This window comes from Apium graveolens, chromosome 8 (genome assembly GCF_009905375.1).
Source record: "Apium graveolens cultivar Ventura chromosome 8, ASM990537v1, whole genome shotgun sequence".
Taxonomy (NCBI): domain Eukaryota; kingdom Viridiplantae; phylum Streptophyta; class Magnoliopsida; order Apiales; family Apiaceae; genus Apium; species Apium graveolens.
The window spans coordinates 184119886-184141283 of NC_133654.1; the positions used below are offsets into that span (position 1 = coordinate 184119886).

The window sequence follows — 21398 nt, forward strand, 5'->3', positions numbered from 1 at the left end:
TTGGGTTTGATGCAATGAGCTTGACCGTGTAATTTAAATGGATTAGATCAGTTTTTAGTTTCTATTATAAGGCTGTTTCTATTTGAACAGTCCCCTATATATATATATTAAACTTATGGGATTTTTTTCTGCCCAACAATAAATATTAAAAATATATTAAATGATGACATATCGACAGTGAGTCGCACTACATCATAATGGTACTATTTTTGTGGTATTTTAGAATAAAAATTTAAAATACGTGTATTTAAAATTTATTTTGTGTCAATATTTTTTTTCTTTTTTTCATTTACCTATAAAGAAAATATGTCCGAATTTAATGCCCCATTCGTTAGCAAAAATAGTTTAGGTTCAAGACCATATGTAACTTTGTTTAACATTTTTAAAGTACTTTGTTCTAAAAGTTTGTATTTGTAAATTTGTAAACCATGTTCGGGTAATCAATCCAACATTTGTAATTATTTTTTGTTCAACTAAGTTTAAATAAAAAATTAACCTTTAATTTTTGAATATATATAAACATATAATAAATACTACAAACAAGCATAATTAATATCAAGAATATAAACACCTTTTAATTATTTTCTATTATCTCATTTTTACTTATGACATCATCTCTGATTTACCTCCGCCCCCGCCACCATCACCTATCACTTAATTTTCCAATTCCCATAATCAGTTTCGTAAATTTCATGGTTATCTTTTTCCTCTTCGATCTGTAGTTATCTTTACTCAATAAATTTATTCATATACTTTAGGGGTCGATGTTGATCGCTGCAAACATATTATTTCTATACCATTCACCTCAATATATTTATCTTTGTATTTTGTATTTTTTAGGAATATGTTGACATTCTCGTTACTGATTACTAGTAGAATAAAAATCAAAATAACCTTCCCAATTACCAATTTAGTGACTCGAATCCAAAAAGTAGGAGACAAGTTAACAATAATAAAGTTGATATAATGCGTTCAAATACATTAGACTGAGTTTTATTATACTAAAATATTAGATATAATTGATGATATCTTGAAAGAAACTATCAGATGTTTATATCAGGACTTATATCAGTATTTACTGAAGAGTGATGTCATCAGTACTTATATCAGTACTTGATGATCAACTAATGATGTCATCAGGATTTGTCACTTCAGTAGATATTCGAGAAGGAAAAGGAAAGAAGATATTCAAGGCGGTGAAAGACTTTATCTCAGACGCAATCATACATGCATATGTTTCCTTATTGTAATAGAATAGGATTCCTTATTTGATTGTGTAACTGTGCTCTATATAAGGCACAAATTAGGTTCATGCTATATGCATTATGAACATTGTTATATCATTCGTATAACCTAGCAGCTCTCAAGGATATTTGTTCATCCTTTTGAGAGAGTACGTTTGTAATAAGTTTTTATCTGTTAATATAAAAATTATTGATTCTGTTGAAGCTTTTTCTAATTATTTGCATATACTGTATTCACCCCCTCTATAGTTAATTACGAACCTAACAATTGGTATCAGAGCTTATTATTGACATACAAACAGTTTAAGATTTGAAAATCAATCTTTAATGGCAGATAAAGAAGCACCACAGAATCCACAACCACCTCCCCAACCACATCACAGATTAGTAGCAACATGAGTAGGTATGAAGCCATCAAGGTGCCAATCCTGAAGATACATGAATATCCAATCTGGAAAGTCAGAATGACTATGTGTTTGGAAGCCACGAATCCTGAATATCTAAGCAGGATTTATGATGGTCCTCATAAACCAATGAAGGTAGCTGTTTCTGTTGCAGGAGAACCATAAAAGATGGTTGACTAAGATATGAAGGACTATTCTCCTAAAGATCTTTCATCTATTATGAAGGATGCAAAAGTTAGACACATCTTACACAACAATCTTGATAGTGTTATGTTCAATGGGGTTATTGGATGTAAGACAACAAAAGAGATATAGGATGCTTTAGAAGTAAAGTGTTAAGGCAAAACTGCTATCAAGAAGAATATGAGGACAGTACTTACTCAAGAATACGAGCACTTTGACTCAAGAGATAATGAGTCCTTAACTGAGATCTATGACAGATTTCAGAAGCTTCTGAATGACTTGTCTCTTGTCGACAAGGAGTATGATTTGGAGGACTAAACTTGAAGTTCCTACTTGCTCTCCCTGAAAAGTGGGACTTTAAGGTCACATCAATAAGGGATAACTATCAACTTAATGACTCACCTCTAGATGAGATCTATGGAATACTAAAAACTCATGAACTAGAGATGGAGCAAAGAAGCAAGAGGAAAGGATCTAAGTCTAGACCAGTAGCACTCAAAGTTAAAGAGAAGCCAAAGGAGAAAGCTAGGAGAAAATATCACTCCAAAGGAAGAGCTATGATTGCAAAGTCAGATACTGAATCATCAAACTCTGATGATGACTCAAATACTGATAATGAATCAGATACTAATAATGATCATGACAACAATGAAGACATGGATCAAATGGCTGGTCTATTGGTTAAAGGCTTCAAGAAGATGGTCTACAAGAACTTCAAGAGAGGGAGAAGATTTTCCAGAAAAGGTTCTAGTTCCTCAAACTCTAATAAGAGGAACAACAGAAGAAATAATGATTGGAAGGAATCAAAATCTGGAAAAGTTGACAAGTCAAAGGAAAGATGCTACAATTGTGATATAATTGGACATTTTGTAGTTGACTGCAGAAAACCCAAAGCTGAGAAGAAACAAGCCTTGATCTCAAAGAAGAAAAACTGGGATGGTTTATCAGAATCAGATGATAAGGCCAATTATGCTCTCATGGAAAATGCTGATACTGAGGTTGACAATGTTGAATTAAAGGTACCTCAAACTACTCTTGCTTTTGATACTGATGATATCTATGAATTAAGACTGTTTCTTAAATCTCTGCATGTTAGTTATAGGGATCAAACCTTAAAGAATAATAGAATCAAGAGTAAAAACTCTGATTTAAAGAAAAGGAATGATCACCTAGAAATTGAGTTTCTTTTCATTCTAGAAATTTAAAAAGAAAGAGATAATGTTGTTTATATTAAAGAAAAATTGTTAGAAAAGCATACTTATCTAGAAAAGGAGTTAGCTAAAGAAAGAGAGATTATTAAACTTTGGACTAACTCAGGAAAAACAAATCTGGAAATTTTAGAGAATGGCTGTTGGGGATCAGGATTAGGATATGCTAATAAATCTAATTTTGATAAGAAAATTGAAAAATAAACCAGTAAGTACTGATACTAAGGTCAAACTGAACAAGGTTCAGTTAAAGACCATTAAGTTTAATCAAAGTGCTGATACTGTTAAATCAGTTAATGAGGTATGTTCAATCTCAGCACCTAGATCAAACTTAATTACTAATAAGAGTGAACAAGTTCACATAAAATCAGTAAATATTGGTTTAATGACTCAGAAACAGCTTAAGTAAAAGTTGAAGGATTTACACATGAAAGAAAGAAGAAAAGGCCTAGGATAATAGAAATGGCAAGGTAGGTGTTAATAAGAATGGTAATTATGTAACTCCTCCCAATGCACCTAGAAAGGTGTTAGGGTGAAAACATGCGCTAATATTCACGCAAGTATACACGTTCGCAAGTAGTATAAGATATAAATCAGATTCGTTCCCACATAGACTGGTTTAGGTTAAGTTCAATTTATGCACCTATGCAATAATGTATGTTTATCGCTCAATGCTAAGACAAATAACAAATTAAGTTTTTATTAAACTAAGAGATTATACTAAATAACATTAACTAAGAGAATTGAGGTTGAATTACTATATATAACAAACATGGGATTCTAGCTTCATTACTACTTCATTCAATAGCCTTATTGTTCTTAACCTTAGCATGTGATGGTGATAACACTAATCAGATAACATGAAACTGATAAACGCCAACTTTCGTTGCACGAGTACCATTCTACCAGACATCCACAAAAGAGATAGAAGCTGAATATGCACCAATTATATTGAGACCCTATATGTCTATAGAATTTGACAACATAATGGTTTAAGCACAAGTTATCTATCTTGATTATATTTGGCAAGTAAAACGGTTACAGTTACCTACGAATCATGCATACACATACATGAACCTATGCTAGCATGACAAGTTCTAAACCTCTATATTCACTGTCGCTTCAATAGAGATTAATACGCTATCTTATATGTTAGCTACGCACATAAGACGAATAAGCACAACCAATACTAGGATATCATACAATCACCACACACCAAGATATCAAAACAATTAACTATTGAAATCCATAAGTAAATCCACTAGAATCCCATGATAACGATTAGTTCATAATAGAACTCATCGTCACCATGGGTTCCAATGAAAGCATGGTATAAAATAAGGTCTTAATAAACTGAATAATAATTAAAGTACGAATAAACGAGATCTAGGTTCAACAAGAACGAAAACGAGCATCCAAAGTTACAACTAATTCAAAGAATAAATCCCATAACCAACTCACAAACCAGAAACGTGCGTGTGTGGATGCTTAACAGATATACTCTCGATACTAGATCAATAACCATAACTTATCTATCATCGAAATAATTAAAAGTTTATAAACAGAATAGACAATAAATGCATTATGACTCACAACACCTCCTTTCTACTAGAGTTAAAGAAGGATTCACACTATTATTGAACACATGACAAAGATGCTTATTTGACCGTGCAATGAATGAGGTCCCAAAAGACTTATACAATAATACCCATATAGCGAGCGTTAGGTTAGCGGATCCCAGACTATAAAAGCCTTAGGTCACTAGGCACAAAGTCCCCTAGAACTTAATAACTCGAGTACTAAAGAGCTCACTCTTGATCAATTATGCATAAACACATACTTTTTTTCTTCTCTTTTTTCTTTTCTTTTTTTTTTCTTTTTTTTTCTTTTTTTTCAACAATTTCTGAATGAGTGCGTTTCGCTCCATCTCATTCAACCCTAGACTACTCATACAAATATGAGCCGGCTACAATAACTAGCAATAAAATCCAAGTTTTTTTCCAGATAAAAAAATCAGTGTTTTTACGACATTACGAGAATATCACAAATTCTAAATATAACCAAGTGATTAAATCTTAACAAAAAACACGTATGATCATGATCTAGATCAAAAGCAACCCTATAAGACTTTGTGAAAATATTTGTTTCTGGCATGCAAATCAATTCATTAAGACTTAAACATCCCTCTATTCGTCATCACCACACTGAAATCAACATCAACTTATCAAATATCATAGTTCATCTTAAGGGATCATGCTAAATATACATGCAAATGTAACTATATGAAATCACATAAAAACAAACAAATATGTCCTAAATGAACAATCATGCAAAAATATGAATGAACTACAACTAAAGATGCAATATGAATCTATATGGACACACACTACTAATCCTTACATTATCACCCCCAAACTTAAAATTTTCAATGTCCTCATTGAAGGTAATAATAAGGATTTCAGGCATTCCCTTATTAGCGGGAGAGTCACCCTCGTCGGGTGGAGGATCAGGTGGCCAATCAACCTCGCCACCAGTGTCTCAAACAACAGTACCGAAAGCGTGTGTCAAATATTCAGCAAAATGATGGTGAATGTCGTGCATGGCCTCCATACGCCTAATTACTCGCCTGTACTGCTCATCACCAGCACCAGTCCTATCAACTGTCTGTGGCACATGAGAAGAACCCTATGTAGGCACTGGAAGATCCGTCCAGCCACTCTCTATATCATCAAAAATATATCCCAACCCCTTATCATGGGGTGCACCTAAGAATGAATAATTCAAGTGATTTGGCAGTCCATTGAGCTCAATTGTGGGAGCTTCTTCAATAGATGGTTCAAAATGCTCTTGAATTTTTTTTTAACTCTGCTAACCCAAAATAATCGAATGTCATATCCAACTTCCTCTTCCACGGAGGTGCATTCAAAACTTGCAATTGCTCTACTTTAAAGCACTCCTCTTTAGTTGTGGGTTACTTTATTTCCTTGAACACATTAAAAATGACCTTTTGATCGTAAACCTTCATCGAAAGCTCTCCTTTTTGCACATCGGTCATAGTTTGGCTTGTAGCAAATAATGGTCTTCCCAAGATGATGGGAATCTTCTTATCTTCCTCGAAATCAAGAATTACAAAATCAGCAGGGAAGAAGAGTTTATCCACCTTGACCAAGACATCCTCCACTATACCTCGTGGATAAGCGATGGAACGGTCAGCTAGTTGTTATGACATGTATGTTGGTTTCGGATCAGGCAGACCAAGATTCTTGAAGATAGATAAGGGCATCAGATTGATACTAGCTCCTAAATCACATAAACACTTATCGAATGATAAGTTTCCGATGGTGCAAGGAATAGTGAAGCTTCCAGGATCTTTAATCTTCGGAGGCAACTTCTGTTATAGCACAGCACTGCATTCCTCCGTTAGAGCAACGATCTCTAAGTCATCGAGCTTTACTTTCCGAGAGAGAATACCCTTCATAAACCTCGCATATCTAGGCATCTGTTCAAGAGCTTCAGCGAAAGGTATGTTGATATAAAGTTTCTTGAACACCTCCAAAAACTTCTCAAACTGCTTATCCAGCTTTTTCTTCTGCAGCCTCTTTGGAAAAGGAGGTGGAGGATAGATCTGTTTCTCCCCTGTATTACCCTCAGGAGGAGTGTGTTCCACAGTAGTCTTCCTTGGTTCCACCTCTACTTCCTCTGCACATCTTCTTCCGCCAAAACTTCAGATTCCGAAACCTGAGACTTTTTAGGCTCTTCGTCTTGCTGAATTTGGGGGCTTGCAACCTTTCCAGACCTTAAAGTAACGGCGTTCACCTGTTCTTCAACTTCCCTCTTGCCTGGATTGGCTTCTGTATCACTAGGAAGCATTCCTGGTGGCCGATTCAATAAGGCATTAGCAATTTGCCCTATTTGGTTCTCCAGAGTCTTGATAGAAACAGCCTGGCTTTGGCATATAAGAGCCTGGTTTTTGCACATAAGCCTCAACTCCTCCAATTCAGATTTTTCATTCAAAGATAGACCTGCATCATGAGTTTGTTGTTAAAGTTGGAGTTGTTGCTGAAAACCAGGAGGGTTGAATAGCTTATTTCTAAACTGCTGGAACGGCTGTTGCATCGCATTATGATTGTTGCTCTAGCTAAAGTTAGGATGATTCAAGTTGTCAGGATGATAAGTGTCTGGAACTGGTTGCTGCGATCTCTGAAAGTTGCTCACAAACTGAGCTGATTCACTAGATATAGCACATTGCTTTGTCACATGCGGACCTGCACACAGCTCACAAATACTGGTTATCTGCTTAACACCACAGTTAGCCAGAGAATCGATCTTCATAGACAACGCCTTTAGTTGAGCAGTGATAGCCGTAGCTGTATCCACCTCAAGAACTCCTGCTACCTTGCTCTGTGGCATTCTCTAAGCTGGATACTGATATTCATTAGCAGCCATCAGTTCAATTAGATCATAAGCTTCCTTATAGCTCTTCGCCCATAAAGCTCCACCTGATTTTGCATCGAGCATGGGTCTGGACTGTGCTCCCAACCCATTGTAAAAATAATTGATGATCATCCAATCAGGTATTCCATGATGAGGAAACTTCCTAAGAATCTCCTTGTAGTGCTCCCAAGCTTCATATAAATATTCTTCTGATTCCTGCGCAAATTGAGTAAGAGCATTCCTGATTGCAGCTGTCTTCGCCATAGGGAAGAATTTAGTAAGAAACTTCTGAGCAAGATCTTCCCAAGTAGTAATTGAACCAGCTGGTAGAGAGTGTAACCAGCTCTTAGCCTTGTCCCTCAGAGAGAATGGGAACAGTCTCAGCTTCACAGCATCTTCAGAAACACCATTGAACCTGAAGGTGTCGCAGATCTCTATGAAATCCCTAATGTGTGTATTGGGATCTTCCGTTGGAGAACCCCCAAACTGGACTGAAGTCTGTACCCATTGAATTATACCAGGCTTGATGTCAAAGGTATTAGCTGTGACAGCTGGCCGGACAATGCTAGATTGAATGTCATTGATCTTGGATTGAGAAAAATCCATCAAGGCTTTCGTTCGTACTGCTGGATCTCCCATTGTAATGAGTACCTGAAACACAAACAAATAAACCGTGAAAGTAAAAGAATCCGAGTCAGTGAACTTTAACGACCACTGATGACAAGCACATAAACTAAAAATTAATACCGAGTCCCCGACAGTGGCGCTAAAAACTTGTTAGGGCGAAAACACGCGCTAATATTCACGCAAGTATACGCGTTCGTAAGTAGTATAAGATATAAATCAGATTCGTTCCCACAGAGACTGGTTTAAGTTAAGTTCAATTTATGCACCTATGCAACAATGTATGGTTATCGCTCAATGCTAAGATAAATAACAAATTAAGTTTTTATTAAACTAAGAGATTATACTAAATAACATTAACTAAGAGAATTGAGGTTGAATTACTATATATAACAAACATGGGATTCTAACTTCATTACTACTTCATTCAATAGCCTTATTGTTCTTAACCTTAGCATGTGATGGTGATGACACTAATCAGATAACACGAAACTGATAAACGCCAACTTTTGTTGCACGAGTACCATTCAACCAGACATCCACAAAAGAGATAGAAGCTGAATAGGCACCAATTATATTGAGACCCTATATGTCTATAGAATTTGACGACATAGCGGTTTAAGCATAAGTTATCTATCTTGATTACATAGGGCAAGTAAAACGGTTAGAGTTACCTACGAATCATGCATAAACATACATGAACCTATGCTAGCATGGCAAGTTCTAAACCTCTATATTCACTTTTGCTTCAATAGAGATTAACACTCTATCTTATATGTTAGCTACACACATAAAACGAATAAGCACAACCAATACTAGGATATCATACAATCACCACACACCAAGATATCAAAACAATTAACAATTGAAATCCATAAGTAAATCCGCTAGAATCCCATGATAACGATTAGTTCATAATAGAACTCATCGTCACCATGGGTTCCAATGAAAGCATGGTATAAAACAAGGTCTTAATAAACTAAATAATAATTAAAGTACGAATAAACGAGATCTAGGTTCAACAAGAAAAAAACGAGCATCCAAAGTTACAACTAATTCAAAGAATCACAAGTTGAAAACAAGATCTTCTTTTTCGGAGTTTTTCTGTGCTTCTAGGTCTTCTCCTTAGTATCCCAATCTTCCCGGATGATGAAAACCCTTTTTTTTAAGTATATATACACCCCTAGTGGACCTGGACCCTTAAAATCGTCAAATTCCACTCAAAAAAGGTTTTTTCAGCGAAATCAGCGACCAGCCGCGCCTTGGGCGGCCGCTCAGCTCTCCTGGGCGTGCGCTCAGCTCCTGGGCGGCCGCTTAGCTCTCCTGGGCGGGCGCTCAGCTCCTGTCTGGAAAAATTTCTGATGAATCTTGTTTTGGCCATAACTTGAGTTCTACTCGTCAGAATTAGGCGATTCAACTGCCCACGCAAAGCTAATGAGATTCTCTACAACTTGACAATGGCCTTGGCTTCCATTTCTGATCAATTTTTATCATATTTCCTTTAAAAGCTTATTTCTTTATATAACTGATACCTGAAATGCAATAATATAAAAACACATCAAAATACCAACAACTTGAGTCCAAAACACCAATTTAAGCTTGTAATATAGCGGTCCAAGTGGATATAAAATCCACTTATTAAATGGCTTGTTTGAACTGTGGTAGTACTAATCATCTTGCTAATTCTTGCGAGAAGAATAAAGAGATAAATACCGTTCCTCCCAAATCGGAGTTTAGGAATTGAACAGTTTGATATAAACCACAGTCCTTATTTTCATTATGGTAGTGTTTGGCACTCTATTTATACATGTAAAGAGTATGAGCAGGAAGAAGAGGTGGCTTGGAACTTCCAAATGCTGATACTCATACTATAAATGTGTTGATTCTAAGAGAGCCCAGAAATCTGACAGGGATTGGAGAGAATGTACAGCTTGAAGATTTACAGAAGATCATATATATTCAGATAATGTTTGATTTGTTTGATACCAATAAGCCTAAGGAAAATATGCTATATTTCTGGAGTCTGGTAAAAGGTTGAAGATTTCACAAGAGCAAATGAAAGATAAACCATGGCAAGAGTTGGAATATGTTATCACATTACTTAAGGTAATCAACTCTACTACTGCTAGATGGTCTGTTTATCTGAAGGACCTAATATACATGAAGCAGAGAGGAATGACTTACAAGTCAAAGTACACTCCAAAATATATTGATATATCTGAAAATAATGTTAATATGCTTATTGGAGGTGCTAATGTGATTATGTCTTTAAGAGTACAAGTTCTTACTTTTAATCCTGATGGTAAGAAAGTTGGGTTCTTTTAACTGGATGACTTGTCACTTGGAAGATCTATTCTACATGACCTCAGAGTTGTTATCTATCAGAATGATGAATCTACAAAAGAGCTCAAGGATATCAAACAGAGGATGAAGGTGTATTTAAATGCTCTTCAAGCTAATCTACTCAAGAAATTCTTTAATGATGCTACTGGATTTACTAGAGTTCAAGACTGAAGTTAAAGTCAGAAGGCACTGACTGTAAGATAGAATATTTGTTTGTATTTCTGCATTTAGATAGTTTTGACATAATCAATTAGAAACTTGTACATATTTACATAATGCACAAGTTGGGGGAGCTTGTTAGAAGAAATTGATTATATCAGTATTTAAACTATCAGAGTTTAATGATCAAAATTTGATATTAGTATTTGATAGTGATGATGTCATCATCATTTACCATCAGTATTTGCTGATCAGCTTTTGTCATCGCGATTTAATCATATCAATATCTGTCGAGCTGGAAACCAGGAGATATCAAAGAGGGAAATATTTGCAGAATATATGTCGGTGTAGGACTTTACTAATTGTAGCAATCAATAGATGGATATGTTATAGGATTCCTTATTGTATTGTAACAGGATTCCTTATTGATTGAGTAACTGTGCAATATATAAGCATAAATTAGGTTTACATTATATGTGTTACGAATTTTTATATCATTCATATAACCTAGAAGCTCTCAAGAATAATTGTTCATCCTTTGAAAGAGTATTGTAAACAGTTTTTTACGTCAATAATAAAAACTGTTGATTCAATTATGTCTGTTATTTCGATTTAATTATTTAACTGTATTCAACCCCCTCTACAGTTCATTAAAGGCCTAACAGGTTGAAGACCCAATAAATTTAAAGTAGAGTTTTGAATCAGAGTTGAAGACTCGATAAATTAAGAGCGAGAGATATGACGAGTGAGTTTGTGAGCTGCTCAATTTTGATTTGAGAAGAAATGAAAAGAGGTTGAGATTTGAGAAGAAATGAAGAGAGGATGAGTTTTTATTTTGTTTTAGGAGTTTTAGTTTTAGGTTTTAGTTTTAATTTTTCAGTTCCCCCATATTTTTAATGACCTGCCCAAAATTTCGGTTATTGGTTACATATTTTTTAAGACCCACGATAATGTCAATTATAGTGTAACCGTAGATGCCTCATTTTCTCTATGGTTACACTAAATGACATTGATGGTTACAATAAAAAAAGAGTAACTATAGATAGCCAAAAATAATTTTTAGGCACCTATGGTCACACTTTAGCTGGTTACACTGAAAAAGAGTTATAATAGGCATATATGGTGTAGTGCGACCGAATTCATAAAATAGCGACCATATTCATAACAAAAATGATCGTCTCCTCAAAATTGGTCTGACCATTCGGTTGGTTCGGTTAAAAGCTGAATTGAACCGAAATAACCAAAACTAAAATTTCAAAATTTTCTGAACCGAACCAAATTATCTTTTCAAACCAAACCGAATTAACCGAAGTAAAATCGGTTAATTCAGATCGGTTAATAATGAACCAATTTTCCTTATCTAAAAATTAAGCCACACACATAAAACTATTAATACATAAATAAGATAACCCTAAAACACATACTTAAATGTACTAACACGAACTTGTTTATTAAAAATTTAGGCAGTTTTTGAAACTTAATACACTGTAATTTCAAGAATTAAAGTTTTGAATTAGGAACAATGAGCATAAAGATGGGAACCTGTTATTTATCTTCATAACAGTAGAGAAAAGAATAAATTAGTTAATTACATTTACGATTTTATATGTATAATAAATTTATAAATAATAATAAAAAAATTAAATAGATATGTATAATTCGGTTAATTCGGTTAAAACCAAACCGATTTTCAGGCAAACCAAACTGAACCAATATTATTTCGGTTCAAACCGAAAAACTGAATTAATCAAAATTTGTACAAAAACTCAGATCGAACCGAACCTAAATTGTACATTTTAGTTCGGTTTTTTGGTTTCGGTTCGGTTTTACTCAGCCGTACTTATACCGACCGTGTGATTGGTCGTAATAATCTGAAAAATGACTAATCGGCGGTCAGAATAGATGGTCAAAGCTATCTCTTTTTGTTAAAGTGTAAGGCTACGTGTTAGCGGTCCCCACTGACACGTGGCACTAACATGTCAGATGATGACCTGCGACACGTCGGATGGGCCTGAACACATGTCATGCTAAAGTGGCAGTAGTCATAGTCAAACAACGTAAAATTTGACAAAAAAATTAAACAGCGACCAAGGTTAATCCGACCGTTCTTGAGTCAGAAATAATGACCGATTTTGGCCTTATAATGACCTTTTTGGTGGTCGGTAAAGGCCATGTTTCTTGTAGTGTTTATATATAGGGAATAAGAAGGTATGCCAAAATTTATTGAACCCTAAAAAGCTATGGACCCTTAATTTTCAATACCTTTTAATAAACATGTTTTAACATCTTTGTAACTTTATGTTGATGAAAATAATATACAAACATATACACATAATATGTAAGGATTTTTATATATAGAATAAGCTCGTTAAAATTAGAATAAATTACAGGTATGTGACTAAGTTTTACATATATTTTTAAACAATTGCCCGAATTTTCAAATTAATAAAATGAAGGTCGAATTTTCTTTCCGCCTTGCAAGAACATGTCTCCGTCAATTCTATACTAACAATGTTAATATATCAGGGATAGTTAGGTAATTCACTAATAACTCATTTAGACTCACGGTTTCATTCCAATAACTTATTTATTAATTAATCATATTAAAACTCATACCAATCCGAACTAGATACTCAAGAACATCCTGGACCGGGTCGAACGCTGCCGGAAGTTGGGAACAATTCGACGATGTTACTCATTCCATTGCTGTCTATTCAGCCCCAAAGCACTCATCTCAAGTTTATTTTTGAAGCTAAATTAAATTTTCAACATTACAATAACACAAACAATCCCTCATCCACGACGAATGACCAACCACCCGTCTTGTTCGACCAAAACCGAGGTCAGACTGGCAACATCGAACTTAATGAAGCTATAGCTAAGACCTTAAACTTGATAAATTTGATATAAAATAAAGATTGGAACCATACGAAGCTATTTAACAACTTAATACTATCAAAACAACAATAACAAGTTCAAGAGCATGCCAGAAATCAAAGGATCCGACCGGCATCACTTCAACCTCGGCGACCATGGATGAGAAATTAGGGACAAGGGAGAGTGTGTTGAGTGGTTGTGTGTGTGCTTGGTGTATATGCGTTGTGTATATTTTGTATGGCGAAGCCACCACCATGGTGGTAGTACGAACGAACAAAAAATATTTAGCGAATGGGAGGGATCAAAGTGTTGATTGTGAGTAAGAATGAATTAAAGTGTTAATTGAGAGTGGAGGGATAATGAAAAACAGCCGAATAACATGATTATTATTAATCGTATAAATAACTAAATATTATAAATATAAAAATTAAATTTCACCTCGACTTCATTAGAGCTGTCAGGGAGTAATTGACGGTAGACACGTTTTTGAAATTCAGTAAGGAAATTCTGCCATCATTTTGTTAATTTTTAGCCAATATTTTGAAAATCAGTGTAAAAGTTAGAAATGCCACTGTAATTTACTCTAAAAATTAACAAGATTGAATTATTAAATTTTATACATTTCATTATATACAACATTCTACTAATGGTTAATGTTTATAAAATCTCAAGATGGTATTCCCCATATACCATATCATGTTAATTAGATATCAATATTTAATCTATTTTCTTTTTACAAATACAGTCGTACAATCATGCATGTTTACCTTTCGTCTTGGGGTGGAAGTCCAAAATAACACAATTTTATAAAAAGTTACCCAAATTAACCACGGATAAAAGGCTACCCAAAATTACCAAAATGCTTGCGCATTCTTAGGATGCGTACTATTAGGTCCAAAAGGTACATACAGGGGGTATGTTTTTCATTTTTCACAAATAAATGCAGCGGATAATCAAACTATAAAAACAAAATAAACAAACAAAGAGATTCAAAGAATAGTTTTTGTATTAGTAAACTAAACCGCAATGGGTTGCTTACACCTTTGAAAAAATATTCAAAGTTACAAATAGATAAAGCTAATACAAATTATAAGCTATCAAATTTATGGCTTGTATCTATCACTCTAAAGATCTAAAGCTCTTATCAAATGGTATTCAATATAATCAAAGAAGCTTTAAATGATGAGTGTATCTAATGTGTAAGTCTTTGAATGGTGAGTAAACAAATGGGCCCAACCTCTCCTTGTCAAATCAAGCTTTTCAAAGTGCTAAATATATTTTGCAAGAGCTTCGCTATATTCAAGAATGGAGAGATACAAAACCAATCTGCATCTATTTATTTATATAGACTGGTAGGTATTCAGGAGAGAGAAGGACATGTGGCACGCTGTTAACCAAGTAAATTGAATTGAACAACTTGCATTTTATGTTACTTGCATCCCTAACTACTTTTATTCCTTTACTTGCGACTAGATACTCAGTATAGTACTTGAATTAAATTTCCAAAGCTTACTGGAGATCAAGGGAATTATTTATGCCTTAACTTGCGACCACTAGCTATAAAGAACTTCTCCCTTGTATTTTCATGCTAAGTTGCGACCTACACCTTTCTTGGAGCTGAATAGCCTTAAAAAATTGCTAACTTGCGAGCTGGGAAGTCCACAGGAAGGTCACTTGTGACTAGGAAGAGGAAGGAGGATTTTCCTTAGAAAAATCTTTGCGTGGCGACTCCTAGGACTTTTTTCGTAGTTACTTGCGACCAAGAGTAAGAAAGAGAGCCGAATTGCATTAGAAACCCTGTACCTTGCGGCTATACTCCCTTGGAAGGCTTAGAATAATCATTTGTGGGCCATGGAAGCACTGAAAGAGTTTTCTCTTTCTTGCTCATTTTAAGTGGCGACCAAACTTCCTAGTGCAGCTAGAAGAATTCGGTTTCTTTTAAAATTAACCAAACAATGTAAATAAACTCCTTAAGGGGCCCACAAGCATATGGGGGCTGATTTCTTTTGTTTCATTTCTAGGTGGCGACTACTAGTACTAGTATTACACCTTGATTTAGAACAAAATCATATATGGGCTCCACCATCACCATGTACATATAATTTACTATCCTTATTTAAATTATATATCCTTGAAATAGTTCTTGTACCACCCTGAGCTGTAATTTATTGTATCTCCAAGTCTTCTAATTGTCTAATCTCCGGGTCTTTGTACTTTAAAATATTTTCAATCCTCTCGAGTACAAAAACCACTTAAGAGTATTTCTAAAAATAATACTCCATTTTCTTTCACGGATCACTGACATCTAATGCAAGGGTCTGGTTCACAAAAGACTAGTTCCGCTCTCGGACCTTCGTATTATACCCGTACAAACCACCATTAAGTTTTCTACCGGATACAAACAACTTCACTTAGAATTCTTGAGGTATTCACGTTGATCCTGATAACTGCTTAGAATGACTTCAACATTATTCCTCCGTTGCCTGAACATGTTAATGAACTTCATACAGATCCCTGTTGACGTTTTCTTCACTGTAGCTACCAAAAACATCATGTATATGCCCAATAAAAAATCTGTACTGATTATAGTGGAATATAGATTATTTTAAAGTCTTTTATTTTATGTTGAATTATCCAAACCAGTATTGTTGGGTTATACATACAGTTTCAATCTTTCTCAACACGTACCCATTTACGCATACAACTAATGCGTACTTTTAGTGGCTTGTAGGCATATAGCTTCCTTCTCTTTATTTTTTTCTTTAAAATTTATTGTAAAAGACATGCATGGCCATGATGTGAGTTCGGTCCCTCACATACAAAAGATGTGTATCCTAACATTTTTACGCATACGAGGATTCCGTAGGTGGTGTGTGGTTCATACAAGTGTAGACGACATATAGCTATTCATCGACTTTGTCACAATCAAACCTAAACATGTATTATTCCTATCAATATCAACACCGCACCTTGTTAGGTCCCAATGTGTTTGTAGAAGGGGGGGTTGAATACAAACAGTACCAAATAATCGAATAAATGCGGAATAAAAAATGTGAAACAAAATTCAAGTTAAATAAAAATATTATTAAACTTGAAAGGTGTTACAACATCTGTATCGATTACAAGGTATTAATCTCAAATCAATTATCACAAATCTAGAATAAATTTGACATGAAATTTTTCTATTTTTGCAATAATTAGAATCAAATGCTAAACGCGATTTGAGATTAAGTTCTAGGGATTTTGATCCGCTAGATTGTTACACAAGAGCAAGATAAAGATTTCTAGTTGATTGGATTTAACTTTGCAATCTAGAAATTGATCTTTGAAATAAGCAGATGAAAAATGAAATATTTGCTGCAGCTGCTGTGTTCTTGTTTTTTGTTTGTTGGATGATTGAGTTGTAGTGAACTGCTGCTTGTCTGCTTCTTTTTAATCAACAGAATAGAATTGACCTGGCAAGACAATCCTGAGCTCAGCAAGACAATCGGTAGGACTATCCTTAGAACTAGCAAGACAATCAGAATGAACTAGCAAGACTTTCGGTATGACAATCAATTGTCATACCGATTGTCATAGTAGTTCAAGCAGATTGTTTTTGCTGAATTAATAAGTGATTTTAATCTAATAATAATTCTGGTAAGACAATCAACTGAATTAGCATGACTTTCGGTATGACTATTGATTGTCATACCGATTGTCATACTAATACAATCAGTTGTCTTTTTGGAATTAAAACAGATTTTAACCAATTAAAAATTCTGAAAATTCTAAATATTAATTCAGAATTAATTAATCAATTAATTTAATTAATCAATAAATTAATCTTTGCAGATATAATTTATTTTCATAATTAAATTATATGACTTAATTAATTAATAGAGAATTAATACTAATCCTGAGCAGCAACCAATCTTCTGAATATCCTCTGAAAATGATTGAAATTATGAATCAATTCCATCACTTCAATGTTGACACTTGATGTACTGTCTGGTTCATGAGTGACTAACTTCCGTGACGTTTCTTCATATCTTGACTTTGACGCTTTGATTTTCTTCAGATTAAATCCTTGTAATTAATGATACTCTGACGAGATCTCTGTCATTTGATTAAATCCACGATCTTGATTTATATCACTGAGGCATGATCAACTTCTTGAACTTCTTCCAGTGAATTAACTCCTCAAGTCTGTAGATGAACCTTGTTTCTGAATCCTTTGACAGATATTACTTTGCGAGATCTCTCTGACGGTCGATCCATTATTTACTTATTACATTCTTATTTGAGTTGAGTTGAATCCTCGAATATACAAATAGGCTATGACATATGACTTACAATCTCCCCCTATTTGTTTGTTAGACAATAACACACAAATACCTAGAGGATAACTCAACTAACAAATAAGAAAAAGATATAAACATACATGCAAAGTAAATAACAGAAAAGTTCTGGATGAGATTTAACATTTTCCAGATTCCAAGTAGATGTTCCTCTAGACTGAACATATCTTCAAGTAGTTCCATCTTCATTTGTACAACCACATTTCCTGTTGAGAAGCCCATATCTCTTGCTTCTCCCCCTATGAGAATCAACTGATTAAAGAAGATCACCTTCGTTTTACCACCTCTCCCGTACAATAGACTCAACTGTTGAGAAGCCCATACCAATTGTTAGGTCCCAATGTGTTTGTAGAAGGGGGGGTTGAATACAAACAGTACCAAATAATCGAATAAATGCGGAATAAAAAATGTGAAACAAAATTCAAGTTAAATAAAAATATTATTAAACTTGAAAGGTGTTACAACAACTGTATCGATTACAAGGTATTAATCTCAAATCAATTATCACAAATCTAGAATAAATTCGACATGAACTTTTTCTATTTTTGCAATAATTAGAATCAAATGCTAAACGCGATTTGAGATTAAGTTCTAGGGATTTTGATCCGCTAGATTGTTACACAAGAGCAAGATAAAGATTTCTAGTTGATTGGATTTAACTTTGCAATCTAGAAATTGATCTTTGAAATAAGCAGATGAAAAATGAAATATTTGCTGCGGCTGCTGTGTTCTTGTTTTTTGTTTGTTGGATGATTGAGTTGTAGTGAACTGCTGCTTGTCTGCTTCTTTTTAATCAACAGAATAGAATTGACCTGGCAAGACAATCCTGAGCTCAGCAAGACAATCGATAGGACTATCCTTAGAACTAGCAAGATAATCAGAATGAACTAGCAAGACTTTCGGTATGACAATCAATTGTCATACCGATTGTCATAGTAGTTCAAGCAGATTGTTTTTGCTGAATTAATAAGTGATTTTAATCTAATAATAATTCTGGTAAGACAATCAACTGAATTAGCATGACTTTCGGTATGACTATTGATTGTCATACCGATTGTCATACTAATACAATCAGTTGTCTTTTTGGAATTAAAACAGATTTTAACCAATTAAAAATTCTGAAAATTCTAAATATTAATTCAGAATTAATTAATCAATTAATTTAATTAATCAATAAATTAATCCTTGCACATATAATTTATTTTTATAATTAAATTATATGACTTAATTAATTAATAGAGAATTAATACTAATCCTGAGCAGCAACCAATCTTCTGAATATCTTCTGAAAATGATTGAAATTATGAATCAATTCCATCACTTCAATGTTGACACTTGATGTACTGTCTGGTTCATGAGTGACTAACTTCTGTGACGTTTCTTCATGTCTTGACTTTGACGCTTTGATTTTCTTCAGATTAAATCCTTGTAATTAATGATACTCTGACGAGATCTCTGTCATTTGATTAAATCCACGATCTTGATTTATATCACTGAGGCATGATCAACTTCTTGAACTTCTTCCAGTGAATTAACTCCTCAAGTCTGTAGATGAACCTTGTTTCTGAATCCTTTGACAGATATTACTTTGCGAGATCTCTCTGACGGTCGATCCACTATTTACTTATTACATTCTTATTTGAGTTGAGTTGAATCCTCGAATATACAAATAGGCTATGACATATGACTTACAATCTCCCCCTATTTGTTTGTTAGACAATAACACACAAATACCTAGAGGATAACTCAACTAACAAATAAGAAAAAGATATAAACATACATGCAAAGTAAATAGCAGAAAAGTTCTGGATGAGATTTAACATTTTCCAGATTCCAAGTAGATGTTCCTCTAGACTGAACATATCTTCAAGTAGTTCCATCTTCATTTGTACAACCACATTTCCTGTTGAGAAGCCCATATCTCTTGCTTCTCCCCCTATGAGAATCAACTGATTAAAGAAGATCACCTTCGTTTTACCACCTCTCCCGTACAATAGGATCCGCAGATAAAAACCAATGGTACTCCCCTAACTGCTTCTTCCCTTACTAGGAAATCACCTTGTGTTTACCACCTCTCCCGTACAATAGGATCCGTAGTTAGAAACAACAATGGTGTGGTGTAGTGTACATTTTTAGGATCTTTTTCTTCCTCCCTGCTATTTCTCCCCCTTAGTTGAAGAATCCTCCAAACTATTTCTTAAGCTTTTATCTCCCCCTTAAAGAAGGAATGTATGCCGTCGTCTGAAGGAGTTCTCATATTTCACTTGGTTGGAAAAGAAATAACAAGTAGTTTCTCTTTCTACCTCACTGTGAGTGTGTGATTCTGTTTAGTGTACCTCACATGTGTTTCACTCTTCTCTCCACTCGTGTTTACACTCATTCTCACAAGTGTATCACTCTTCTCTCATAGCTCCATAATCCAGCTGTACCTGCAAGGAAAATCACCTTAGCCATCCTTAAAGGAGGTCACAGGTGGTGTAATGGGAGTTCACAAATCCCCATCCTTGTTAAACTCGTCAGATAAATATGAGTCATAATCTACAAGTTGCTAGTTTCCCTTTTAGGGTTCCAGATTTGAATTCTGGGAAGGTAAACAATGATCCAACGATTTTAGCATAAAGATCAAAGTTCCCTTCTAATGTCTGTGAAGACACTTCCTTGTGACTTATCAGGTAATATCTGAATCATTGTCAACAAGTTGCTGATCTGCACCTATGTCAGATCCACTATCCACAGATGCATCCATGGGATTTAAGCCTGGGGAGGTAGACACTGACCACTGGCATATGGCTTTTGGATCAGTATCCTCTCCTAACACCTGTAAAGGCAATTGGTCCACTAACGAACCTTGAACAATCGAATCTGACCTTAAAATGGTCGAAACTCTTGTTTCCGTCAACTCATCCTTTGTGTGTGTAACCTCTCCTTGTGCATCAAGAATTGTTTATGTTTGAAGTGGTGACACTACATCGGATACCTTGGCCGACATGCAAAATTCAATAGACTCACTCTGTTGAGAGAATGAATCTAGTAACTGTTTTTGTGCCTTTTCAGCCATTACATCTTTTTGAGAAGATGTATGAGGGCTAGCAGTTGTCTCGGTTTAAATACTACTCATCTATGTAGGAGACAGAGCTACTGGGTTGACTACAGAACCTTCCTTATGTGGTGCACTAGGCACTATCTCCCTCACGCTCATTCATACTACTTTTAGTGGTAAAAGAGTGTTGGTTGGTTCTGTTTTTGTGTTTGTCTTTACAGTCTGGGATAGACGTTGTGGGTTTTCAACCTCATGACTGTCAATGAAAGAAAGTCATTGGAGACTGAACCTGTATCATAGAACATATGGTAATAGAGAGAAAATGATTTACAGTAGTGGTTTCAAAAGATTTTACATGAAATAAGAAATCACTAATGTAGAAAGAAGTTTAATTTTTGTTTTTCAAAATGAATGAGTTTTTGATAAAACATTGATCACTTAGGGTAAAGTCTAAGTAATTCTCATTCATGTCAAAAGCTTACAAATATCTGCAACATAATGTTAACAACATATCATTGACCAATACTTGTTAAGTACTTTAG

General features: G+C 34.6%; 1 non-coding gene across 1 annotated transcript; it reads left to right on the forward strand.

The window, feature by feature from the left end:
- Window positions 1–7615: 7615 nt before the first annotated feature.
- Window positions 7616–7722, forward strand: LOC141681136 (small nucleolar RNA R71). Its single transcript, XR_012558578.1, has one exon. It is a non-coding gene; the product is annotated as a small nucleolar RNA R71 (small nucleolar RNA).
- The last annotated feature ends 13676 nt before the right edge of the window (window positions 7723–21398 follow it).